General features: G+C 42.8%; 1 protein-coding gene and 1 long non-coding RNA gene across 4 annotated transcripts in view; both read left to right on the forward strand.

Annotated features, from left to right (window-relative positions):
* The first annotated feature begins 287 nt into the window (after positions 1 to 287).
* On the forward strand, positions 288 to 11,294 carry LOC149463778 (uncharacterized). The gene is made up of 2 exons (XR_016312390.1): positions 288 to 460; positions 11,006 to 11,294. It is a non-coding gene; the product is annotated as an uncharacterized LOC149463778 (long non-coding RNA).
* A 2,337-nt stretch (positions 11,295 to 13,631) lies between these two features.
* Positions 13,632 to 27,590, forward strand: part of EEF2K (eukaryotic elongation factor 2 kinase) — a 162,512-nt gene continuing 148,553 nt past the window's right edge. For 2 of the 3 annotated variants that reach the window (XM_089674798.1, XM_089674797.1), the window contains exon 1: positions 13,633 to 13,807. The gene's annotated coding sequence lies outside the window, so the exon portion shown is untranslated. Of the gene's footprint in view, positions 13,808 to 27,590 lie in introns of all 3 variants that reach the window. The other variant, XM_089674796.1, reaches the window with a different exon arrangement.

Below are 27,590 nucleotides of genomic sequence, written 5' to 3' on the forward strand. Positions count from 1 at the left end.
GCCAGGCGCATCAGCGTGCACGACCTCGCGTATGGGTGCCCGCTGTGTGCTAATTGCTGAATGTTCTTCAGCTCCCCATGTTCCTATGTTCGTGCTTATGCTGACTGATCTTCTGTTACTGATCCAGCTTGTTCCTGATCTTGCTCTGTAGATTCTGGATTATGAACCCGGCTGCCTCTGGCTATTCTCTGCCTGATCTGCTAGTGTTGACTTCGGCTTGCTACTGGACTTTGCTCTGCCTACTTCCCTGGCAGTGACTCGACTTGCTTCCTGACTGTGCTGCTGTCTCACAGTGTATGACCCTGGCTCACTTTGGCTATGTCTCTAACCGCGGCAGTCATCTGCTATCAAGCTACCAGCACCCATGCTTCTTTGAGCCTTCTACCTCTGTCACTACATTCAGGGTGCTTGGACCAGAGCTGTAAGGGAAGCCCTCTCATCAACTGAGCCTCCAACCAAGGTACATGACACATGCCCCTAGCCAGCTGACTGGTTTAGAAGAACACAGTCGAAGCAGAGGTAAACTGATGAGGTCATCTCTCCGCTCACTTTGCTCTCTCATGGCAGGACATTGCCTGCAACAGAACTTTATTGGCTTCTGAGCCCTTCTGCGCAGGGGTTTACAGGAGGCTGAGATCACAACAGAGGTCTTTATGTTAACCGCTTTCCAGTAGTACTGCTACAGGACGGCACAGGTGCGCAAAATCACGTGTATATATACGTGATTTAGCAGCTCCGGGTAGGGGGGCGTACGTTTGTAAACAATACAGTTCTCTCTCCTGCACACTGCTTTGCATAGTTGTGTGCTCACAGTGAAGCACTAACACAGCACACAACTAACCCTTTGATTGCCCCAGATGTTAACCCCTTCCTACCCAGTGCCATTAGCACAGTGTCAGTGCTTTTTAGTAGCACTTATCACTGTATTGGTGTCACTGGGGATGACAGTGACACCACGTCAGTTCCCCCCAGTGTCAGAATGCCCACTGCAATACCCCTACAAATTGCTGATCGCCGCCAATACTAGTAAAAATTACAAAAAAAAATTCCAGTATATATGCCACCATTTGTAAACGCTATAACTTTCTTGTAAAGCAATTCGTTTACATGTATTGGGATTTTTTTTTAGCAAAGACATGTAGCATAATACATTTTGGCCTAAATTTATGATGACATGTGATTTTAAAAAATTTTTTACTAGACATGTTTAATAGCAAAAAGTCAAAAATATTGTTTTTTTCTCAAAATTGTAATTTTTTTTTTTAAAGGGTAAAAAATAAAAAACTCATAGACGATCAAATACCACAGAAAGAAAGCACTATTTGTAAGGGGAAAAGGACGTAAATTTCATTTGGGTGCAGCATTGCAACTGTTAGTTAAATTAAAGCAGCGCCGTTACGCAAAAAATGGCCTGGTCAGGAAGGGGGTAAATCCTCTGGAGGGCAAGTGGTTAAATGCATAAAAAATTACATTCATAGGATAGATTCAAATTTGTTAGCAGTTACCAAAAGTCCCACCTACACAGCAAAATATTTACCTCCAGTCTGCTGATACTCACTTCTCAATGCTGCAGCCTACAGGTAGAGGGGCTCCCTGTAGAAATATATGGTATAATAGCAGGCACAGACTGAGTTAAGTATTTCACGCCTCTGCTGCTCAGGAGAGCAAGGCAGGGGGTCTTTAGGCAGTAGGTACACAAAATTTGTTTCTTTCATTTATATATCATTTTGAATGAGCAAATATAAGTATGCATGCTCTTGAATGGTTTTTAGTTACTCTATAATAAATGCATTCACTGGTGTTTTTTCAGCTCTGAGTCATGAAGCATGTGAGTAAATGTACAGTACATGGTAACCAAAAACCTGTAGCCAGTGAATCCTAACTAGCATAATGCGTTTGGACTATTAAGACCTTTCTGTAATCTGCAAACACAAGTGAAATCTAATACACTAGCATTAGGAAGTGGTATGTACACGGTCGTCATCCATCAGTGCTGTTATGTATTTGGGAGACTCCAAATAAACATTATCACCCTGCAGGGGCATGTGTGAACTTTGGCGTCCCTAACATCCAGGATAGCCATGTGACAGTTCATGACATAACAAGCCTAGGGTCAAGTCAAATGGGACCACTAAAGTTCAGGTTCCACTTCTACATTCCACGTCAAGCTATAGGGGACAGGTGCTTGACATGCACAAAGAGTTATGGAATTTAGTATAATCTGCTAAAATTGAAATGGAGGCCAAGGCTGGGACCTGTGCTAAACTGACTCTAAAAGCAGCCCTGACATATAAATAAATGAAAATTATCATGTTATTCAATTAAAATGTGATGATCAATGGGGCTGTGCTACAACTGCCCCACAACCATATGCAATGCACGCAATTGCTGTGTGGTATTTACAGTGTTAAATCAGGCTGTGAGAAGGTGATATATTGCCTCCTCACCACTTGTCAAATGCTCTCGGAAAAGCGATCTGAACTTAGACTGCTCTTCAGAGAACACTGTAATTATGAATGTGTCCTAAGCAAGACATGAAGGGCTGTGCAGGGGGAGGATGTCTCAAGAGGGAAACATTTTTGGTCCCCAACCCCACTGCAAACATAGTCACCTTCTGGCGGTAGCACACACACAAGCAGTCAGCTAGCGATTAGCTGGATGTTGGCTCTAAAAGCACATGTCCCTGCCCTGCTCCTGTCTTTGCTAGAACACGGTCGCTCCTGCTGAGTCTGAAACGTCTGCCATATTTTGCCCTTTCCATCCCAGATGCCTTCAAATGACATTCCTTGCCATTGACCTTTATATCTCCAAGGAAGAAATGTCCATACAGGAATAGGGTTGTTGCACTTTATGGTGGTATTGAGGAAATGGCATAATCAGTCACATCACATCGACATAAATTCCAGAGTCACTTGACAGTACATAGTCAATCACATACTTTCAGTGGACGGTCAGCAGCAGCCACATGTGAAACCATTATGCAGCACTTTAAAGCAGCCATCTCCCTCTAACAGTCTATCCTTCCACTTGTGATCATTACATGAATTGGATATCTGTAGGGTTCTTTAGGGGAATAGCCTCACTAAGGGAATTCTTGGCCTGCCACCCGCCCTAGACCCCACCTCCATAAGGATCAGGAAGTCTACAGCCAGCTAACCTGGGTGCAGGTCTACTTCTCCCCAGCCTGCAGCTCTGTCCAGGGCCTCCATGTTCTGGTTACATCTGTACTGATGTGGAGTTCCCATGCCGCAACTGCCCTAGGGCTTTTCCTCACCAATCTTATATCTGGCTACTGAATCCTGTGCATCACACTGTTTTTACTTTTTTTTTATAACTTTATTGAAATATTACGTGACAATTCATTATCTTTTATTAATCACAACAGTGTTGCAATACGGTGGTTTGTGTAGCAGCCTGCTGTGCTGAAAAAAGTTCTGCATGCCATACTTCTTTTTAACGCACACCACTGCAATGCAGTGGTGTGAACTCACACCCTAAGAAATATGTCAGATTGCCTTGCCTTTGCTTTGGTACTCAGCTAGACAAGACTGCCAAGGGGAGCCCAAGGCAAATGGTGTGAATAGGCCCTAAAAGTGTTATGACAGATATACAATCCACAAACACATAACAATACAACAAAGTGTGTATCACTAGCCCCATCTGTTTTTATTCTGAAAAGAATTGGGAAAGGTAAGCACCCATGTCAGTACTATCCATAGGACTGTTCAGATTTTCCATGACTTCCTGTCCCAGCAGCAACCAAAACAAGAAGCATGAATAGATCTGACAGGAATGCAATTACGAAAATTACTTTCCTGCCACCAAAATGGTAGCATACATGTGGCAGTCCCGCCTACAGGACCAGTACAAAGCTATAAAGAGTTCATGCCCACACAACAGCCCATTCCCTTTTTTGTCCTCACGGAACTCACAGCCAGTGTGAAGAGAAGAGACCCTTACTTGCCACTTTTGATGGTTTTCCATGCAGGTTCAGCCTCTCCTGTAGCACAGTCCCTGGCCTTGGGATGCAAAAGGCTCTGATACGGCAGGGAACTCCTTCTGTGGATTTTTGGGGGTGAAAAATTGCGTGCTAACTATCCCTGCATGCAGCAGTGCAGCTGGAGCAGTTTCCTCAGAAGTGATCTCTTTGTCTGGAGCTTGCATCCAGAGCGGAATGAGAGGATCCATGGAGCTGTGGCACTGCATTTCCAAGACAAGTGTGTTTTCTAATTTTTTTGGAATTTATCTGTGAATGTCTTAATCAATTGTGTTACATCTCCCCTCAAAATGGGCCACAGTTGCACTGTGTTCCAGTGTGTATTCTAGTGGCCATTGTGTATTGGAAAGCCGAGTATGAGCTAAGGGAATGATGCATAATGCTGAACATGTGAAGTTGCAAGATCTCACATGGGGGCCATCTTGAGTTTGGGCAAGCATTGCCCCAGTGGCCATCTTAGAGTTGGGTAGAGCTACCCAGGAGCCATCTTGGAAATGGCCGAAGTAAGAAGATTGCAAGGAATGGGAGGCAGGCAGAAGGGTGGAGAAAAATGGGTTTAAAAATCTAGCTGCTTAGAGATCAGGCATTCATGGGCTAGGCTTGTATGCCAGCATGCCCATAGCCACAAAACCCTGCATCAAGGGCCATTTCCTGTTAACTTACCAATAGATATGCCCTTGCTCATGTCTCAGTGCTGCATTGTTACTATACTTGACTAAATGTAAGTATTGCAGCTGACCTGCATTATGAGCTCACTGCACAATAAAGATCCACATGGTTCCTAAATGTAAGGGTCGTCAGACCAGGTAGGCATTTTGCTGCAAATTAGTGCATTCAGGCACTAGGGCCTCTCCCTCGGCTAAGAAGTTTAGGCTGTCTTATTGACATGAATATACTGTACATAAGAGGAATGCCAGAAATCCAGTCCGAATTATAGAAAATCCTCTTTCAGATGGCAAACCACAGTATTATGGCCTAAAAAGTGCATCAGGACCGACTTATGGAAGAAGACAGAAGCTTGCCTGCCCAATATGCTTAGTCGCAAAGACCTCATGTGAGCCCTGGGAGAAGCTTCCTTTACAATGTAGAGTGTGTCAAGACTGCCTTAAAAGGGTAGAGAGAAGTTCTTCCGCACCCTATGTGTAGCCGTAAAGAACTACCGTGAAGCCTGGGTGAAGCTTCCTTTACAAGGTAGAATGTGTCAAGATTGCCTTAAAGGGGTAGACAGAAACTTTTCTGACCACTATGCGCAGCTGCAAAGAACTGCTGTGAACCCTATGTGAAGGATTACTGCGAGCCCTGCATGAAGTTACCATAACCAAGATATTGCAAATAACTCAAACTGCATTCCAATACTGTTGCTACCAACTGCATAGAGCCTGCCACAGTAGGGAGTAAGCCAGCTTTTTCTGGCCAGAAAGGATAAGCTGGTACTTCATGTTCAGCCTGAGGCTATTTTTTATTTAAGTCAGGTAAGTTTACCATGTGTGGAAGAGAACCAGAGGAGCCAAAGGGCTCAAGGTAAGAAACTTGCTAATGCATTTCCTCTATCAGAGAGTAGTCTGCATGGCTTTTCAAGGTCAGTGTCTCTTTGAGACAGCCCAGGACAACAGCATCAGAGATCCTGCTGAGGTTGAACACCTGTCATTTACAACAGAAGCAACCTACAGTTCTTCACTCATGGCCTCAGCATATCCCCTGGAGGTTTCTTGGTCAAGGTGTTTTGCCCCAGTTCTGGTGGCATAACAGTTAATTGTTCTAAAGCCCAGATCAGGCATAAACTATTTTGCATTATGAAGCTCTATAGGGATGGGTTCAGATGCAAGTTTTCCATAGAAATATAGTTTTGTAGGCATCGAAGATAACTAATGTTCCCATCTCTTCCTCAATTTCAGTGCCTTGGTATAGGGCCCATGCACTAATAATCTGGGGTCCAGGCCCTCATCCTCTCTTCAGCACCTCGGTACTAGGTTGCCAGACCCAGTACTATCCTTGTTGCCATCCTGAAACATTCTCATGGTTGGATCTTTAGATGACCTCCGGCTGGGGGAATAATCGGCACTGGCTCTATTGAGCAACCTAGCAAGATCCTCCAGAAATTTCAGTGAGTTGGATGGGTCCAGAAGCTTCAGAGATTGTCGCTGCAACCGACTCACCTTAGCAATATCTGAATAGTCCCGTACACAGCTCAGGACAAAGTGCTTTTCCTCACTGATATCTTTACAAACTCTGGTCTCAGATTCAAGCTCTCTGGACCTGAACCTCTTTGGCTCTCCACTTTTGTATGAGAGGAGGTAGTCTCATGTGAGGCAATTCCTTTGGCCTAGTTTCAACCCAGGGCCAGACTTTATTTTTCAAGGGAAAAGTTGATTTGCCCAAGGGTTTGTATTTGGAGTATGGGAGCCCTCCCTTCCTGTTTAAGAAATCCCCATAGCAGATACCAGTTGGTCTGTAGGCAGGGTGCTTATCTGTAGTTTAGTTAGATGCTGCCGCGAATGGGAGGGTTAGGGTAACCTGTGTTTCCCAAGCTGCTTCTTGGTGTTTTTTGGGGTCCGACTCACTGGTCATGTGTCAATAGAAGGGGCAGTGGTCTGAAGCCCAGAGAGTCTGCCGTTGCTACTGTTGGGGTTCCCTGCTGATGCCGATGCAGGAGTATTCATTTGAGACTGCCTGCCATCGAGAGCCTTCCACTATGTAGGGAGGTTATATGGACTCGTAGTCCGCCCTGAAGATGCGAAGCCTGGATTCTGCCATAATGGACGCTACCAAGAATGGACTTTTACCTTTGCAGGTATGGCAGGGCAGCCAATAAGCCCGAGTTAGGGGTTAGGGATGGTAGGGAAGAATTAACTTGTTTTGGACTTTGTAATGTTCAGGAACTTTTTAGTAAAGCTTTTGAAACTTTGTCCTGTGCCTGGTCTGAAGTTGCTAAAAGGGGTATAATGCAAGTAACTGACACCACACATAGTCTATAGCATGGGTCAGTGAAAGCACATTGGGGTATGCAAACAGTAAAGTAGATACCAAGGGTAACAGAGGTCTACCAAGCAGCCTGTTGTAAAACATGTACCTGTGATAAGTGAGACTGACATTTTGCAGTGAGAGAGAAGTCATCGGCACTCTCTTTGTGAGCAGTCCATCTCCCATAACAACGGGAGCAGAGCTGCTCCGCAGAAGTCCTCAGTCTGTTCATTAGTACGGAAGAACAAGAATTAGGTGATTGCATGTATGGAGTCCACTCGATGTGTCCCTCCTAAATGCAACAATCTACAGAAAGGTGTACATTGACATGGGGACAAGAGAATTAACTGGAGGACAGTTGTTGTCCAAGTGTACATGGTGTATGGCCATCTCTAAAGTCAGAGGTCCTCCTTAAGATCGAGTATTCTAATCTAATCTTTTCCCAGGGCATTGATGGGTACAGCACAAATAAAGGTAACCTATGTGCAAGGGAAGTGACTCGTAGTCCAGAAGAACCCAACAGGGGATAGATTTCCTGGCGTCAACCCATGTCATTGCACCTAGCTACATTACATGGACAGATCCCTAACCCCTGCCTCTACAGGTCAGTCTGGGGAAGAGACTTGGACACCTTTGATTACAAAGGGCTTGGTTGTCTCTGATGGTTCCTTTCCCAAAGTAATATCCAGAAATTCTGGACAATTTGACTGTGGAAGGTCATACAGTCTGGATTCAAGCAGACAATGCCATGAAGGTGGCATATATAAATTTTCAGGTGGATCCAGCCATAGCAAAAAGATAGATTGGTACACTTGGCAAAACGTCAGGCTCCATCCTTATCTGGCATGAGCATTCCAGGTATGCACAGTGGCAGGCCAACTGCATCAGACAGCAATGCCTAAACCTGTGTGAGTGATTCCTACCCCTGGGGTTATTCCTGGAGATGTGTAGCAGGTAGGCATCTTCAGAGGTTGACTACTTGGCATGGAGATCAAACTAAAGTCTAGACAGTTTTGGCTCAGACGCAGTGGTCCTCTGATTGATGAAGTGAATGACTCTGTGGGATCAGTACGTTCTGACCTATTCCTTCCCTCTTGTTGGCTGGTATTTTTTGGGGATGGAAGACATCGTTCCAGGCTGACCAAGGCAGATGTGGTAAACAAGCTAAAGGGAACAGTGAACAGCTGCTCCAAGGGATCTACTGGATCAGGATCACATGTTCCCAAGGAATGATTTTTGCCATGCAGCTTTAAGCTGTCCTTGGCAGCTTGATGTTTGCAGTTTAAGTTATGAGAGACAAGGCATTGTGGACAAGGCACTTTCTCCCCAGGAGTATACATAGTCAACAACTCACCCAAACTATACTGCTCAGCAAAGGAATGTTAGCTGATGCTCAGGCTGGATTTAGGATCCAAGATATGTGACAGAATATATGCTGTATTGGCGCACAGTAGAGGACATGGAATCCATAAACTGATGCATTTCGGCCACAGCCTTTGTCAAAGATTACCTACCTTGTAAGCTTTGACAAAGGCTGTGGCGGAAACGCGGCAGATTTATGGATTCTATGTCTTCAACTGTGTGCCAATAAAGCATATAGTCAGCTCCATAAATATTGGGACATCAACACAATTCTAACATTTTTGGCTCTATACACCACCGCAATGGATTTGAAATGAAACAAACAAGATGTGCTTTAACTGCAGACTGTCAGCTTTAATTTGAGGGTATTTACATCCAAATCAGGTGAACGGTGTAGGAATTACAAGTTTGCAAATGTGCCTCCCACTTGTTAAGGGACCAAAAGTAATGGGACAATTGGCTTCTCAGCTGTTCCATGGCCAGGTGTGTGTTATTCCCTCATTATCCCAATTACAATGAGCAGATAAAAGGTCCAGAGTAAATTTCAAGTGTGCTATTTGCATTTGGAATCTGTTGCTGTCAACTCTCAAGATGAGCTCCAAAGAGCTGTCACTATCAGTGAAGCAAGCCATCATTAGGCTGAAAAAACAAAACAAACCCATCAGAGAGATAACAAAAACATTAGGCGTGGCCAAAGCAACTGTTTGGAACATTCTTAAAAAGAAGGAACGTACCGGTGAGCTCAGCAACACCAAAGGACCTGGAAGACCACAGAAAACAACTGTGGTGGATAACTGAAGAATTCTTTCCCTGGTGAAGAAAACACCCTTCACAACAGTTGGCCATATCAAGAACACTCTCCAGGAGGTAGGTGTATGTGTGTCAAAGTCAACAATCAAGAGAAGACTTCACCAGAGTGAATACCGAGGGTTCACCACAAGATGTAAACCATTAGTGAGCCTCAAAAACAGGAAGGCCAGATTAGAGTTTGCCAAATGACATCTAAAAAAGCCTTCACAGTTCTGGAACAACATCCTATGGACAGATGAGACCAAGATCAACTTGTACCAGAGTGATGGGAAGAGAAGAGTATGGAGAAGGAAAGGAACTGCTCATGATCCTAAGCATACCACCTCATCAGTGAAGCATGGTGCTGGTAGTGTCATGGCGTGGGCATGTATGGCTGCCAATGGAACTGGTTCTCTTGTATTTATTGATGATGTGACTGCTGACAAAAGCAGCAGGATGAATTCTGAAGTGTTTCGGGCAATATTATCTACTCATATTCAGCCAAATGCTTCAGAACTCATTGTACGCCGCTTCACAGTGCAGATGGACAATGACCCAAAGCATACTGCAAAAGCAGCCAAAGAGTTTTTTAAGGGAAAGAAGTGGAATGTTATGCAATGGCCAAGTCAATCACCTGACCTGAATCCGATTGAGCATGCATTTCACTTGCTGAATACAAAACTGAAGGGAAAATGACCCAAGAACAAGCAGGAAGTGAAGACAGTTGCAGTAGAGGCCTGGCAGAGCATCACCAGGGATGAAACCCAGCATCTGGTGATGTCTATGCGTTTCAGACTTCAGGCTGTAATTGACTGCAAAGGATTTACAACCAAGTATTAAAAAGTGAAAGTTTGATTTATGATTATTATTCTGTACCATTACTTTTGGTCCCTTAACAAGTGGGAGGCACATTAGCAAACTGTTGTAATTCCTACACCGTTCACCTGATTTGAATGTAAATACCCTCAAATTAAAGCTGACAGTCTGCAGTTAGAGCACATCTTGTTCGCTTCATTTCAAATCCATTGTGGTGGTGTATAGAGCCAAAAATGTTAGAAATGTGTCGATGTCCCAATATTTATGGACCTGACTGTACCATAGTTTGTGGACTCTAAAACTTTCACACAGACTCAATAAAATATTTTTACCAAAGAAATGTAGCAAATATATTTGGCCTAATCTATGAAGAAAGATTAGCAAAATTTTAAAACAAACATACAAAAATGTTTTTTTTTTTTTAGTTTTTTTTGTTGTTTATATACTAAAAAAAATAACCCAGTGGATTAAATACCACCAAATTAAAGCTGTATCTGTCTCAAAAATGTCTAAGAATTTCATTTTGGTAACGTGTTGCATGACTGAGTAATTGTCAAAGTGTGACAGCACTGAAATCTGAAAATTGGCCTGTACTGGAAGGGAGTGGAAGTGTGCAGTATTGATATGGTTAAGTAAAAAAAAAAAAACTTCTGGCTTTAGAACCAAAGTGGTAGTAAAGTCATACTATCTAAAATCTGCTGACAGGTAGGGCTTTTATAACAGAAGAGACCCTAGTAGTCTGTAATAAATCTCTCCTATGCCTGTCAGAAGGTAATGTGACCTGAGCCACACATGCACAGTTTAGATCACATTTATGACCCACCTGCATGCCGTAGCCATTCATCTCCTATGTGCATGCATGGGAGTGATACCACTGCTGCATGGCCGTTCAAGTGGCCGAAGGTTTGAAACACGGGAAGATGAAAGCGCCAAGGGAGCCGTGGCAGCGCTGTGCTGGAGGGCTCTGGGGCTGGGCGACAGAGCATAGTGAGGGACCACTTTACAGGGAGGTCTGGTGGGGCTTAGCTGTGATTAACTCCTACATCTTCATATATACTTATTTCTATTTTTATGTTCCAGTTTCCACGGGCCAGAAGGCTATTCTACACACCCTGGCTCATACTGAAAATATACTTACCGAATATATGGTTTATCCTAATACAAGCTGGAGATCTATGGAAACCTAGAACCAAAGCCACACCACCACCTTACATTGCCTTATATGGTACTCTACTTGCCAAAATGACCCAGAAATGAGGACGCCAAGTGCTTTTAAAATGATTTTAATTGTTTGATATGTACACCGTGCTCATGTTTAACCTCCCTATGATCCATGTGATCGAATAAAATACTGTTTGTAATCTTTGAACCCATATTACTCCGCGTGGATCATTTAATAACCTCCTTTCCTTGGGTAGGGGTGCTCTGGTCACACTACCATATTGTTTAGTATGCAATTCTTTTTGGGTTTATGGATCCACACTTACATGTTAAGTGAGTCGGAGATATGATTATGACACTAGCTATCAGTGTCATTATAGGTGGCTTCCCTTAGTCTATTTTTGTCATAGTGAGGGAAGCACTGCCCCCCTAGAAGTAGGGACGCTGGTTCTCCTGGGCTGGGTGGCAGAGCATAGTGAGGGGAGCACCACCCCCCCAGAAGTAGGGACGCTGGTTCTCCTGGTCACCGGGGTTGGGTGGCAGAGCATAGTGAGGGGAGCACTACCCCCCCCCCAGAAGTAGGGACGCTGGTTCTCCTGAGCACCGGGGCTGGGTGGCAGAGCATAGTGAGGGGAGCACTACCCCCCCAGAAGTAGCGACGCTGGTTCTCCTGGGCACCAGGGCTGGGTGGCAGAGCATAGTGAGGGGAGCACCACCCCCCAGAAGTAGGGATTCTGGTTCTCCTGGGCACCGGGGCTGGGTGGCAGAGCATAGTGAGGGGAGCACTACCCCCCCAGAAGTAGGGACGCTGGTTCTCCTGGGCACCGGGGTTGGGTGGCACAGCATAGTGAGGGGAGCACTACCCCCCCCCCCCAGAAGTAGGGACGCTGGTTCTCCTGAGCTCCGGGGCTGGGTGGGAGAGCATAGTGAGGGGAGCACTACCCCCCCAGAAGTAGGGACGCTGGTTCTCCTGGGCACCAGGGCTGGGCGACAGAGCATAGTGAGGGGAGCACCACCCCCCAGAAGTAGGGATGCTAGTTCTCCTGGGCACCGGGGCTGGGTGGCAGAGCATAGTGAGGGGAGCACTACCCCCCCAGAAGTAGGGACGCTGGTTCTCCTGGGCACCGGGGTTGGGTGGCACAGCATAGTGAGGGGAGCACCACCCCCCAGAAGTAGGGATGCTAGTTCTCCTGGGCACCGGGGCTGGGTGGCAGAGCATAGTGAGGGGAGCACTACCCCCCCAGAAGTAGGGACGCTGGTTCTCCTGGGCACCGGGGTTGGGTGGCACAGCATAGTGAGGGGAGCACTACCCCCCCCCAGAGGTAGGGACGCTGGTTCTCCTGAGCACCGGGGCTGGGTGGCAGAGCATAGTGAGGGGAGCACTACCCCCCCAGAAGTAGGGACGCTGGTTCTCCTGGGCACCAGGGCTGGGTGGCAGAGCATAGTGAGGGGAGCACCACCCCCCAGAAGTAGGGACGCTGGTTTTTCTGGGCACTGGGCGGCAGAGCGGAGTGAGGGGAGTCGTGGGAGCGGCTGTGAGACTCAGGGAACACTGTGATGGTGAATCTCTCTCCAGGGACGAGGGGAAGGATCTCGGGGGCCGTGGTGTGTGGGGGGTTGCAGGTGGGGCCTGGGGCTAGATACACTGTAGGGCCTGACAGGACATACTGATGCAGGGAGTTCCAGAGGATGGAAGAGGCTCTGGGGAAGTCCTGGAGGCAAGCGTGGGAGGAGGTAACAAGGGGGCTAGAGAGCAGGAGGTCTTTGGAGGAGCGGAGAGGATGGTTTGGGTGATACAGTATCTGCAAATGAGGCATATATGCATTACTCGTCCAGCAAGAGGTTAAAAGCAGGATCACCAAGTGAAAATAAAGGAAACGGCTGAATAAAAACACTAAAGCAGCCGCCACATCTAAGGAGCTGCAATATACATTCTTTGGACTGAGTGGAGGTATTGGGAGGAGAGGGCTCTGGTCACAGACGGGTATTAGTGATCGAATCTTCTGGTCTCTGTATAATGACATTCCCTATCATGTGCTGTACACAGCACATAGGGGAGAGCCTCATGCAGGGCACACGGGGGGAGAACCATAGAGGAGAGCCCCATGCAGGGCACACGGGGGAGAACCATAGAGGAGAGCCCCATGCAGGGCACACGGGGGAGAACCATAGAGGAGAGCCCCATGCAGGGCACACGGGGGAGAACCATAGAGGAGAGCCCCATGCAGGGCACACGGGGGAGTACCCCTTAGAGGAGAGCCCCATGCAGGGCACACGGGGGAGTACCCCTTAGAGGAGAGCCCCATGCAGGGCACACGGGGGGGAGAACCATAGGGGAGAGCCCCATGCAGGGCACACGGGGGGAGAACCATAGAGGAGAGCCCCATGCAGGCTCCACACTGCCTGTCCAGTCATTGGATTGGTTGCAGTCAATAGATCTCGCGGTCTCCTCCATGCACAGCTCGTGCTCAGAGACAGATGATTGACAGGGAACGTTGTGCTGACCAATGGGCGGTGACGGGGCGGGGCTCCAGCAGACAGCAGGAATTGGGTGTCTTGCTGTTTCTGTAGAAGGGGATTGCAGTGTGGAAGCTCTCGTCGGTTCCAGCCTGGGTCGGTGTCATTGTGTGAACTTCCTGGACAGCCAGAAACAGCCAAACCTTCCCATCCACACTTCTCCGACCCCAGCAAGGTGCCCAAAGGGTGTGAGGTCTGTGCAAGGTGAGCCGGCTTCATTATGTCATCTTGTGTGTCTGCTCTGTGCGATTCTGGGTGTCATTGTTATTGTATGAAATGTGTGTCTGGACTTCTTCCATATATCCTCTCTTCACAGCTGTCTACACCTAGATCACACTGCCTGGTCCTGCTGTGCACTGTAGATCCATGCTGCTCTGCAAAGGCATTCATTGTGCTCCTTGTATTTATCAATACATTGATTCTGTCTATTAAACGATTGTCCTGATTAGATCGATTTACTATTAATTGTACACACGACATGCAGCAAGTCTTCATGTACTATTGTTTACATGCAGCATGCATGTGGAAGAAACACACTGAACAATTTAAAAGGCAGCCATATGTAATGTTTTTCTCTGATGTGGTCCTGGCCTATAGCAAGAGTGTCCTGATGTATATACAGATCTCTCCAGTCATTTAATGCCTTTTATGGTTACATAAGAGAGACTGAGATCATTTATTTAAATATTCCTAAACATTTTCTTTGTAAAGATTAAAAAAGATCATCTGAGATACTGCATTCATTTATTAATATAGATCATCATCTGAGATACTGTGTTCATTTAGTAATACAGACCAGGGGTCTCCAAACTTTTCATTCAAAGGGCCAGTTTACTGTACATCAGACTTTAAGGGGGCCAGATTGTGGTCAGTGGAGGTAGAAAATGTCTCCATGAGAATAAATATGGCTTCAGGGTTGGTGGTCAGTAAGAGTATTGCCCCATCATTGCTATTAGTTGAAGGAATAGTAACCCATCGTTGGTATCAGTGGAAGAAATAGTGCACCATTGTTGGTGTCAGTGGGAGGAATAGTGCCTTGCATCATTCAGAGGAATAGTGGCCCATGGGCCAGTTAAAGGCTGGCAAAGGGCCACAGTTTTTAGAGATCTCTGATATAGATCATCAGCAGAGATACTGAGTTAATTTATTAAATTCTAAACATTTTCTTTGTAAAGATTAAATAGATCATAATCTGAGATTCTGCGTTCATTTATTAATCATAAGAATTTTATTTGTAAAGTTTAAATAGTTCATCACCTGAAAGACTGAGTTCATTTATTAAATCCATTGTTAGTATTTTATTTATAAAGTTTAAATAGATCATCATCTGAGATACTGAGTTTATTTCCTAAATAAAGATTTTATTTAGAAAGATTAAATAGATCATCCTTTGAGATACTGCGTTCATTTATTAATCACAAGCATTTTATTTGTAAAGTTTAAATAGATCATCTTCTGAAAGACTGAGTTCATTTATTAAATCAATTCTAAATATTTAATTTATAAAATTTTAAAAGATCATCTGAGATACTGAGTTCATTTATTTAATAAATTCTGAACATTTTCTTTGTAACGATTAAATAGATCATCATCTGAGATACTGAGTTCATTTATTAATCATAAGCATTTTATTTGTAAAGTTTAATTTGATCATCATCTGAAAGATTGAGTTAATTTAATAAATAAATTATAAACGCTTTATTTGTTAAATTTGAATAGATCATTATCTGAGATATTGGGTTAATTTTTAAAATAATCCTAAACGTTTTATTAGTAAAGTTTAATTGGAAAATTATCTCAGAGACCAAGAACATTTATTCAATAATCCTAAACATTTTATTTATAAAGTTTAATTGGATCACCATCCAAATTATTTTTACAAGCTTGTTCTTTGAAATTGGGATTTTACAAAATATTTGAATGTTTATTATGTGTTTGAAAACCCAGCATATTGGCTTGGTACAGCATTCTGGGATTTCATTTTGTTTTCCCTGCATGCTGGTGGCTGAAGTGGTCTAAAGTGATGGATTGGGCACAATGCAGAGCAAAACAGCCATCAGCATTATCCTAGAGTGTAAGCTCCCAAGATCAGGGCCCTCCTAACCCTCTTGTATTGAACTGTATTGTTGCTGTATTGTCTCCCGTTATATTGTAAAGTGCTGAGAAAACTGTTGGCGCTATATAAATCCTGTATAATATAATAATTATAGGTGGGTAACTGCACTGGTGGAACATCCAGAGCATGTATATTATTTTTTAAATAATATACAGACTTTTAGGATATTAGAGATCCTATTGAGATCTCACTTGCTTTTTTAATGTAATTGCTCAATCATTTTTTTATTACAGCAAAACCTATTTAAAATATTTATGTAGTTACTCATGAAGTGCTATATTCTCATGTGTTTTTTTTTTGTAATTGTTTAAATTATTATTTTGAATTTTCAAGGTCCTGGCCATTGAGATCCCATTCTTTTTATTGCATTTTCACAGACATTTTTTATTGCAGTAATATCTATGTTTAAAAATATTTTTGAATGGTATTCATGAAGTACTATTTCCTATATGAAATAGCACTGGCTTGAATATAACGATTAATCTCCAGTAACTGGAAATTGTTCCATTACATGTGGAAGTGAAGAATTGTGGCAGAATTCCCAATTTCTGTGTGACATTAAAGGCAGACTCCACCTTAAAAAAAAAAAAATATATATGCACCCACTTTGATAAATTAAAAAATGTGCATTTATTAATGTTGTGCATTTGAGTCTGCAGAGCATTGTAGATGTGGCCCTCTGCTTACCTTTATCTGTCTCTTGGGGCACTACTACAGCCACTGGTACGCTGCACTGTTTCTCCCATTGACACAAATGATGGGACACGATTCCTTCACCGACACCAGAGATGGGGAACGAATTCTCCCACTGTCACCAATAATGGAGCCCTATTCCTCCCACTGACACCAGTGATGTAATTGGCCCTTTTGGCATTGTTTACTCACACCAATTCTAGGGCATGTTCTACTCGCACTGGCCACAGTCCGGCCCCCATAAAGTTTGAAGGGTAGTAAACTGGCCCTTTGTTTCGAAAGTTTGGAGACCCCTGAGCTAGAGGAAGTAAACAGTGGACCGCAAGTGCAGTGACATTACCACACTTGTGCACTATTGAAATCTGTGGGGTAGATTTACTAAAACTTGGTGCAACTTTGGTGCGGCTGTGCATGGTAGCCAGTAAGCTTCTAACTTCAGCTTGTTCAATTAAGTGTTGGCAATAAAACCTGGAAGCTGATTGGTTTGCCTGCAGAGTTGCACCCAGTTTTTCACTCTCCAGTTTTAGTAAATAACCCCCTGTGAGCCATTTGCTGCAGTGGTAGATGGGACTTGTAGTCTTTCCATTTACAGATCCCTGTGAATGGATGACATTGCTGTGTGGGCTGAACCAAATGTATTAAAAAACAGGCGGCAGCAGGGAGAGGCACCTAGCGATTTAGGTAAGTGAGGGGGTATGAGGTTGGGTGGGATTACGGAATACAATCATATATCATGTTACACACTAAAAACAAGTGAAACATGAAACATAGTGGGAAAAGTGGACTAAGCCTTTAACCGATTTCCCGCCGCCCTATAGCTACAATACTGCTACAGGGCGGTATATATACATGATTTTGCATTTACTGCACTGCCATTGGCGGCTTCAGCTGTTGATCACCGGGTCCCGGCCAATGATTCCCCGCCAGCACCCGGCAATCGCCGAGTATCACTGACGGGAGAGGTTTATATGTAAATAATACAGATCTCTCCCCTATCAGCTCCTGTACACTGCTTTGTATGGCTCTGCATAGCAGAGCCACACAGAGAAATGTGCTTACACAGTGAAACACACACAGTTAAGCCTTTGATCAACCCAGATGTTAACCCCTTCCTGCCCAGTGTTATTAGTACAGTGTCAGTGCTTTTTGTTAGCACTGATCACTGTATTAGTGTCACTGGGGATGTCATTGACAGTTATTCAGTTCCCCCCAGTGTCAGAATGCCCGCCGTAGTCCTGCTATAAGTCGCTGCTTGCCGCCATTGCTAGTATTAAAAAAATTTCCAGTATATATGCCGCCATTTTTAAATGCTATAACTTTCACATAAACCAATTAATTTACATGTATTGGGATTTTTTGTTTTAGCAGAGATATGTAGCAGAATACATTTTGGCCTAAATGTATGATGAAATTTGATTTTTTTAAAAAAAATTTTACTGGACATGTTTAATAGCAAAAAGTCAAAAATATTGTTTTTTTCTTAAAATTGTCAGTCAAAGGTGATCAAATACCACCAAAAGAAAGCTCCATTTGTGGGGAAAAAAGGGACATACGTTTCATTTTGGTACAGTGTTGCATGACCGCGCAAATATCAGTTAAAGTAATGCAGTGCCGTATCGCAAAAAATAACCTGGTCAGGAAGGGGGGTAAATCCTCTGGAGGGCAAGTGGTTAAAGACTCGTTTTTGCCTGGGCACTTTGTTTTGTCAACCTATGTTGCATCTACCTATTGATTTTCTATTGGTCCCCAGTAAGCACACTGCAACATCATGTATGTAAATTCTTGTATTTGTGTGTGAAAGGGTCTGGTGCATTGTTTACTGTGCTAATGTGCATTAGGATACATGGAACTAATGTGTGAACATCAGCTAATCCTGGCAGAAATGAAAGGATGGGCTGTATAGCACATGTGTGTATTCATGCATACATGTACACACATGTAGAAAATCCTGTGTCTGTGTGCAGGAGGCCTTGGCGTATGGTCTGAGGGCTATACCGACAACTGTGAAAGCAAAGAAGTTGTCACAAAGTATACATGCAGAGCATCCAATTAAAAGGTGACGTTGCTCCTGTTTGGTGACCCAATTAATTGTTTACTGGTTCTAATCAAACTTTTACCTGTGGATGTGATGGGCTCAAGTGTCGCTTGCAAAAAACTGAATTTGACAGAATAATATATAAGTGATCGCACATGTTTAATAGCAGTACTAATTAGCAACTTTTATTGTGCAAATGTTCAGCACTGACCTGGTTGTAAACCTCAGACATGAAATATGAGCAAATCATATCCCTCTAATAGTGTGCACTTGTCTCAACTAAGAGCACTAAGTGTAATTTCTGTCAGCTGCCTGGTTCCTCTGCAATCAGTATGAATCACTTATGAAAAGTTTTCCTGAAAAAATAGTGACAAGGCAGGGACCTCCAGCACACAGCCTGTGGTTGACGGCCTCAGCTTTGTTTCTCTGTTCGGTATTAAGGGGGCTGTGTCCCTTCCCTCCAATCAGCTGTCAGTGCTCTCCTCACTGAGCTGTGCAGTGTGTCATTTCTGCTTTCCACCCCTTTTTTGAACTCTCATACAAGCTTTATAAATTCAGCACTTTGAAGGGATGAAGAGGAGACTGCTAGTAGACAGGTACAACTTATTTAGAAGGATTTTTGACATCTCTGTGTATCATCTGAGGCCAGTCACTTTACTGCACGGGTGTCAAACCGGCGGCCTTCCAGCTGTTGCCAAACTACAAGTCCCATGAGGCATTGCAAGATTGAAAGATAAAAGCATGACTCCCAAAGGCAGAGGCATGATGGGCCACCAGTTTAACACCCCTGCTTTACTGGGTATATGTAAGGGTTTACAACCACTTTAAGGAAAAGTCTTGTTACTGGAACATACCATTCTTGAAAATGTGTGATCTCATGTGCATTTTTGTACTATAAAAATACTTAAACCACCTACAAATAATTGAGCTGCCCTGGCGGCATAAACTGTGGCTCGCAGAGCTGCACATATGTGAACCTAGGGTTCAAGCATGCTCCTCATTGTGAATTTGGCATGGATGTGCGGATGGAGCCATGCACAAGTGCGGCAAAATCAAAGGAAAACAGAATGCTGCAGGGAGTGCAGTTAAGATAGGTGGAAGGAAAGGGGGTGGGAGGAAGGGTGCGGTCATCCATTCACAGATCCATTAACAGGGATTTGGGAATGGAAGTCCCATCTGCCACTGGCAGAGGGATTCACAGATCTCAGAGTACAAGCGTGGTGACGTCACCACACTTGTACTCCTTTATTTACTTCTTCCAACTGTGTACCGAATGCCTGTACCCCCCATACCGGGGACTAGGGAAAGAGTTTGCAAAGAGCCTGTGCATTGCACCCACAACACACTGAATACAGCTGCAATGATGTGCAGCCAATGCAAAAATGTAGTATGTGCATTTTTATATTTAATGAATGTGGGTGCATTTATTACATTTTTGCAAAAGGTGGAATGTGCCTTTAAATTGCATGTGTTTTACACGGAAAATACAAATAATATGGTTTTGTGGGGTCATATTTGTATGATATACACCACAAATGATCTTGCACATCCTAAATTTGCATCCAATGCATTTCTTGGAACAAAGTCCACTTTTTCAAGGATGCATCTGGATTAAAGTGATAAGAATAATCTTGTGACAAAACAGACTTATCATGTAAGTATACATATTTTGTTTAATCATTATCTGGTGTGTAATCAAAATACAGACCTTGTGGAAATGGATCATGATGAATTAACAGGAGCCTATAGCCATGTGGAATATTATTTTTTTTTTTTTTTATCACCCTTTAGTAGGCAGCTGACATGGTGGACCACCGCAATAGAGAGACACAAGTGTAGAAAAGGACAAATTTCAAGAATGTAATGAAACCCCTCCATGTATCCAGCCCAGTGTTAAAATAAAACACCCTTGCATCCATAATGTAAGCATTAACCACTTGTTCTCCAGAGGATTTACCCCTCTTCCTGACCAGGCCATTTTTTGTGATACGGTGCTGCATTACTTTAACTGACAATTGTGCGGTCATGCAACCCTGTACATAAAGTAAATGTATATTCTTTTTTCCCACACATAGAGCTTTCTTTTGGTGGTATTTGATGACCTCTGCGTTTTTTATTTTTTGCGCATTAATAAAAAAAAAAAAAGCTGACAATTTTGAAAAAAAAAAAATAATATTTTTGACTTTTTGCTAAAAAACATGTCCGATAAAAAAGTTTTAAAAATAAGATTTTGTCATAAATTTAGGCCAAAATGTTTTCTGCTGCATATCTTTGCTAAAAAAAAATCCCAATACGTGTGAATGAATTGCTTTACGTGAAAGTTATAGCGTCTACAAATGGCGGTATATATACTGGAATTTTTTTATTTTTATATATATATATATATATATATATATATATATGTGTATATATTAGTAATGGCGGCGATCAGCGACTTATAGCGGGACTGCAGTGGACATTTTGACACTGGGTGGGAACTGCCACTGAAATCCCAATTACACTAATACAGTGATCAGTGCTAATGAAAAGCACTGACACTGTACTAATGACACTGGGCAGGAAGGGGTTAACATCTGGGGTGATCAAAGGGTTAACTGTGTGCTGTTTAACATTATGTACTGTGTGCGTTTTACTATGGAGGCATGCTACTTTGTATTTCTCTACTTTGCAGAGAAAAACAAAGCAGCATGTCCTTGCTGGCAGGAGAGAGACCTGTGTGTTTACACGGCAATCGCCAGGTGCTGGCGGGGAATCTCTGGCCAGGACCCAGTGATTGACATCCCTAGCCGCGCGCGCCCCCTGCCCGGAAATGCAAATCACGCATGTATACGTGATTTTATGCAGCCCTGCTGCCCTGTAGCAGTAATTCTATAGGACAGCAGGAAAGTGGTTAAAAGAGACTTCCAGAAAGGAGGTCATCTAGCCTGGCGCCATCCACTATCCCAAGTGCGTTACATTATGCTGTGCTGCATAAAAATGCATCATATCCCCAGTCATGAGCATTATTCTATAGTGACATTATGGGTTGAATTTAGTAAAACTGGAGCACATTCTGTGTAGCTGTGCATAGTAACAAAGTGTCAAACTTCAGTTTGCTCTATTAAACTTTGACAAAATCTAGAAGCTGATTGTTTATTATGTACAGTTGCACAAGATTTTGTGTGCTCCAGTTTTAGTAAATCTCTGCTTTTGTGTCCGAATTAGTTGGGCTTTGCTGTCATAAGCAGTAGATACAGGGGAACGTTTAGTCTCTGTTTCAACCCCCCTGGCCCTCTGCCCAGGGAAGCCATTGAATTAAATGCATTCAGCGTTGCCATGCTGAGCCCAGTGGACATAAAAGTATACCCTTTTGGACTTGATAGTTGAGAAGGACTTAGCAGGCGTTGATAGCGCCTGCCAAGAAACTCTTTTAATATCCATATGAACTTCTCCTTGGGTAAAATGAATTCAGTATATGTGATTATTAGACAGCTGTGACTTGAATTATGCTGCTGCTGCCGTTTTTTGGTTTCATTGTCGTGACATTTCACAGACGCATTCACATGAATGGCTGATCACACAATTTGTTATCCTGAAATGAACCAGAACTATAATATATACATATGTCATATGATACTAGTTCATGAATCACTGATTTTTCTTGGCCAGCTATTTACAGCATTGGTAGGGGTAATCCCACCAACTCCAGTTTTTCATGATATGGATTCATTACTATGCCTTGCACAAAAATGTGCATGAATTGATGAGAATGGGGTAGAGTTATGATTTTTTTTTATTTCGTTTTGTGACCCCATTCCTATTCCTTTGAAGCCCATACAAGAATTGCTGTGTGGTGTCGCGTCCAGGACAAGAAGGCACACAGCAATAGGAACAGTGTCACATGTTCTAGTTCATCCTCTCTCTATTATTAGTGTTTCCTTGTTGGAGAAATTTTCCATCACTTCCTGTCCTGACAAGAAGCCGGGGGAAATTTCTCCACTAGGGACACACAGCAATAAAAAGCTGACAAGAGGCCCTAACCCTTCCCTAGCTCTATACAAAATGAAATCCAAAGTTTTGGCTGAAGTTTGGCTTTTAAAGTATAACTAAAGGCAAAACTTTTTTTTTTAGCTTTGGATAGAGTGGTGAGGGATTAGAACACCTGTTAGGTTTGTATTTTTTCTGTGCCCTCGTTAAGGAGACTCACCCTCTCTGTTTGTCATGTTTACCATTGTCATTGAAAGAAAAAGAAAATCCCAAATTTTGGGTTGTCTCCAGAAACGTAATAGAGAAATCTTCTAATGGGGACACTGGTTTTGGTGGCCTGAGGGTCCTCAAGGAATTCCTTTAACCGCTTGCTGCCTGTCCGCGCAATATACTGCAGACGGGCAGCAGCTACATGCAAAGTGATGTATGGGTACGCTGCTCTGGCTGTATTAACACAGGGGGGGTGCTGCACACTTGAGTGGCCGTGCAGCGCTCCCCACTTCGCGACCTTCAAATGAAGATCCTGGTGAATATGATCACAATGATAGCAAAGTTGTTATGAGTCAATCTGATTTATAACAGCTCTACTTTTCTTCCTGGTGAGCTGTGATTGGCCCACAGCTCTCACATAGTACAGTGTCCCTGACATCCTTGGACAGCTCTTTGGTCTTTGCCATGGTGGAAAGTTTGGAATCTGATTATTTGATTGCTCCTGTGGACAGGTGTCTTTTATACAGGTAACAAAATGAGATTAGCAGCACTCCCTTTATTTAGAAGAGACTTCTTCTAATCTCAGCTTGTTACCTGTATGAAGGACACCTGGTAGCCAGAAATCCTGCTGAATGATAGGGGATCAAATACTTATTTCCCTCATGAACATGCAAATCAGTGCATAATTTGTTAGACATGCATTTCTTTTGAATTTTTTTTGCTATTCTGTCTCTCGGTGTTATAAAACACCTACCATTCGATTTTTAGACTGATCATTTCTTTGTGAGTGAGCAAACATTTGAAATCAGCTGTGGATCAAATACCTAGTTCCTTCACTGTACATGGGGCCAATCACAGCACCCTGTACCATGTGACCAGCTCTAGCTAATCACAGATCACTATTAATTTGAACTGTCATGAACTTAACCCATTCATGACCGTTCAAAGCAAGCTTTGCATGGCAGGAGCATCGATCTTTATTGCTTCTGCATTCAAAGTGTAAAAAAAAAAATCCTTGATCACCCCCCCCCCCCCCAGAGTAGTACAATGTTACTATGGTAACATTGAAGTACTCTGATAAAAGTATTTTTTTAAAATAATACTTAAAATAAAAAATACTGTATTGAGAATTTTTAAAAACATTTTTTAAGGTTTTTTTTTTAACTACTTGCCGACCGCCTGTTCCCTGTTTACGGGCGAGCGGCGGCTCTTGGCAAAACAACGTACCCTTACCCAAATTCATCTCTTGCCAGACAGTTTGGTTTGTGAATTTAAACTTTTTTTGGGCCTAACCCTCAATATGGACATTACAAGAAAGAATGAATTGTGGTCATATTGGTCCACAGACTCGATTCATCATATACCCATGTTCTCTGCTGTTGCAACTATGCCCAACAAGGACCAGCAACATACTGGTACATCACTGGATTTTAAGTGGTTATACCACGATGATGCCTGCAGCTACAGGCATCATCCCGGTATTTTTTTTTTTCAGCTGGTGATCGGCTTTCATGTAACAGCAATCCTAGGGGCTAATTAGCTACTTAATCACTTTTACAAGCAGACCATAGAGCTGATCAGGGACCAGAATGGCTCCAGTCACCTCTATGGTCTAAGAAACCGGAAGCTACGAGCATTTAATCATTTGTGTTTCGACAGATATTAAAAACACCATTTTTAAATTGGGAAAGCATCTGATCACACCAATCTTGATGTGATCAGATGATTTAAGGACAGAGGAGAGATCTAGAGTCTAATAGGCCCCAGATTTCTCAGAAAGGAGTACCTGTCATTGCCTATTGCTATCACAGCGTCGGTCCTGTCTTGGTAAACAGAGATTGCACCATGCATGTGAGGTATCACCGTGAACGTCAGACCGAGGGCAGCAATTCTAGCACTATACCTCTTGTGTAAATAAAAAGTGTTGAGCTGTATAGGCTTTTAAATGACACCTATCGATATTAAACATTTATGTAGTTTGGCGCCAGTGCACGGGCGTGCACAGTTTTATAGCCTGTCATGTTTGATATCTATTTACTCAGCGTAACATTATCTTTTATATTTGATCAAACAATTGGGCAATCTATTGTATTTTATGCATTAAGATTCATAAAAGTGTATTTCTTCCAAAAACATTGTGTTTGAAAAATCTCCGCGCAAGTACTGTGTGACAAAAAAAATTGCAACACCCACCATTTTATTCTCTAGGGCCATTGCTTTAAAAAAATATATATATTGTTTGGGGGTTCAAAGTAATTTTCTAGCAAAAAAAATGGTTTTCATGTAAACAAAAAGTGTCAAAAAAGACTTTTTCATCAAGAGGTCAGAAGAGTAGGTGATCTGTGGCATAAGCTTCTAATGTTGGCCTTGAAATGCAAGGATAGTAGAAGCACCTCCCCCCCCCCCCCAAATGACCCCTTTTTGAAAAGTAAACACTCCAAGGTATTTGCTAAGGGGCATGCTGGGTATTTTGCAGATCTCATTTGTTGCCACAGGTTTATGCATAGTGAAGAAATAAAATAAAAATGTAATTTTTCTTTTCATTTTTTTTCATTTTCAAAACCCTGTGACAAAAATGATATCTGAAAAATACTCATTGTGCTCTTATCAAATTCCTTGGGGTGTCTACTTTCCAAAAAGAGGTGATTTGGGGGGATTTTATACTATCCTGGCATTTTAAGGCCTCCAAAACTGTGATAGGTAGTGAGGAAGTGATATGAGGTAATATGCCGTTTGAAAGCCTGAAGGTGCTCATTGGATTTTGGGGGTCTGTATGTGGCTAGGCTGCCAAAAAGTCTCTCACGTGTGGTATCCCCATACTTTGCATAAGTGGCAGGATGTGTTTTGGGGTGTTATCCCACATATAGCTATGGCATACATGAGCAATATATCATTTAAATGTCAACTTTGTGTAAAATAATAAAACAAAAAAAATTGTAATTTTCCAAAAATTTGTGGCAAAAAAATAAAATGTTCCATGGACTCAACATGCCTCTCAGCAAATTCCTTGGGGTGTCTGCTTTCCAAAAACGGGTAATTTGGTTTTGTAGTGCCCTGGCATTTTAGCACCTCAAGAAATATGATAGGTAGTCAGAAAGTAAAAGCTGTGTAAATTCCAATATATACAGTCAGGTCCATAAATATTGGGACATCGACACAATTCTAACATTTTTGGCTCTATACACCACCACAATGGATTTGAAATGAAACGAACAACATGTGCTTTAACTGCAGACTGTCAGCTTTAATTTGAGGGTATTTACATCCAAATCAGGTGAACGGTGTAGAAATTACAACAGTTTGCATATGTGCCTCCCACTTGTTAAGGGACCAAAAGTAATGGGACAATTGGTTTCTCAGCTGTTCAGTGGCCAGGTGTGTGTTATTCCCTCATTATCCCAATTACAATGAGCAGATAAAAGGTCCAGAGTTCATTTCAAGTGTGCTATTTGCATTTGGAATCTGTTGCTGTCAACTCTCAAGATGAGATCCAAAGAGCTGTCACTATCAGTGAAGCAAGCCATCATTAGGCTAAAAAAACAAAACAAACCCATCAGAGAGATAGCAAAAACATTAGGCGTGGCCAAAACAACTGTTTGGAACATTCTTAAAAAGAAGGAATGCACCAGTGAGCTCAGCAATACCAAAAGACCCGGAAGACCACAGAAAACAACTGTGGTGGATGACCGAAGAATTCATTCCCTGGTGAAGAAAACACCATTCACAACAGTTGGCCACATCAAGAACACTCTCCAGGAGGTAGGTGTATGTGTGTCAAAGTCACCAATCAAGAGAAGACTTCACCAGAGTGAATACAGAGGGTTCACCACAAGATGGAAACCATTGGTGAGCCTCAAAAACAGGAAGGCCAGATTAGAGTTTGCCAAACGACATGTAAAAAAGCCTTCACAGTTCTGGAACAACATCCTATGGACAGATGAGACCAAGATCAACTTGTACCAGAGTGATGGGAAGAGAAGAGTATGGAGAAGGAAAGGAACTGCTCATGATCCTAAGCATACCACCTCATCAGTGAAGCATGGTGCTGGTAGTGTCATGGCGTGGGCATGTATGGCTGCCAATGGAACTGGTTCTCTTGTATTTATTGATGATGTGAGTGCTGACAAAAGCAGCCGGATGAATTGTGAAGTGTTTCGGGAATATTATCTGCTCATATTCAGCCAAATGCTTCACAACTCATTGGACGCTTCACAGTGCAGATGGACAATGACCCAAAGCAGACTGCAAAAGCAACCAAAGAAGTGGAATGTTCTGCAATGGCCAAGTCCATCACCTGACCTGAATCCGATTGAGCATGCATTTCACTTGCTGAAGACAAAACTGAAGGGAAAATGCCCCAAGAACAAGCAGGAACTGAAGACAGTTGCAGTAGAGGCCTGGCAGAGCATCACCAGGGATGAAACCCAGCGTCTGGTGATGTCTATGCTTTCCAGACTTCAGGCTGTAATTGACTGCAAAGGATTTGCAACCAAGTATTAAAAAGTGAAAGTTTGATTTATGATTATTATTCTGTCCCATTACTTTTGGTCCCTTAACAAGTGGGAGACACATATGCAAACTGTTGTAATTCCTACACCGTTCACCTGATTTGGATGTAAATACCCTCAAATTAAAACTGACAGTCTGCAGTTAAAGCACATCTTGTTTGTTTCATTTCAAATCCATTGTGGTGGTGTATAGAGCCAAAAATGTTAGAATTGTGTCGATGTCCCAATATTTATGGACCTGACTGTATACCATAGTTTGTAGACGCTATAACTTTCACACAAACCAATTAATGTACATGTATTGGGATTTTTTTTTACCAAAGACATGTAGCAGAATACATTTTGGCCTAAATTTATGACTAACTTTTTTTTTTTTTTCAAAATTTTCTGTCTTTTTTCGTTAATATCACAAAAAAACAGTGGTGATCAAATACCACCAAAAGAAATCTCTATTTGTGT

The sequence above is a fragment of the Staurois parvus genome, unplaced genomic scaffold, assembly GCF_062004578.1.
Source record: "Staurois parvus isolate SC_StPar_1 unplaced genomic scaffold, SC_StPar_1.0 ptg000152l, whole genome shotgun sequence".
Classification (NCBI taxonomy): domain Eukaryota; kingdom Metazoa; phylum Chordata; class Amphibia; order Anura; family Ranidae; genus Staurois; species Staurois parvus.